This window comes from Temnothorax nylanderi, unplaced genomic scaffold (genome assembly GCF_030848795.1).
Source record: "Temnothorax nylanderi isolate EJ_2023f unplaced genomic scaffold, tnyl_v1.0 TNYL_tig1199_pilon, whole genome shotgun sequence".
Taxonomy (NCBI): Eukaryota; Metazoa; Arthropoda; class Insecta; order Hymenoptera; family Formicidae; genus Temnothorax; species Temnothorax nylanderi.
In genome coordinates, this window is record NW_027250261.1 from 27,501 (window position 1) to 28,284 (window position 784).

Genomic DNA, 784 nt, shown 5'->3' on the forward strand with positions numbered 1-784 from the left:
TACCCAAACTGTGAGGAAAAGATGACCATAGTATTTATAAATAAATAATGAAAATAGAAATACAAATTATAGGTCAAATTACAATTTATACATACCTTAATTATGTATGTAACGTTGATTACGGCAACTTAAAGCCGAAATCACACGAAGTACGATTTCTTGTATGATAGACATGCCGCTATGCATGCTTTGATGCATGCATATAGACATGTTCATGCATTAAACCAGGGACCGTATTCTCGAGCCTGCCCTATATGATTTTCGTATGCGACTTTCTATTTGAAAAGCATTGAATTTCGCATGCGAGTTTCATGAAAACGATTCGAGAATCGGGTTCCAGGCATGCAAGCATGCATCCATGGTGGATACACCTGTATCCTTCCACCATGCGTGCATCGGTGACCGCTGTTACACGGCGCCGTTAATCGGGTTTAATTAGAGTTCCTCTAGTAAGAGTTAAGCCTCATCTACAATAGACGCACAGGCCGCGTCGCAAGTCGCAGTCGCAAGAATTGACCAATCACAGTCTATTGTTCTCCTTGCGGTCGAAGAATAGTGAACTGTGATTGGTCAATTCTTGCGATTGCGACGTGCGACGCGGCCTGTGCGTCTATTGTAAATAAGGCTTTATGCTGGGTCTACAATGCGAGTCGCAAAGTCGTGAGTCGCAAGAATTGACCATCACAGTCGATTATTCTCCTCAAATTCGACTGTGATTGGTCAATTCTTGCGACTCACGACTTTGCGACTCGCATTGTAGACCCAGCATTAGTGTCTGAGCAGA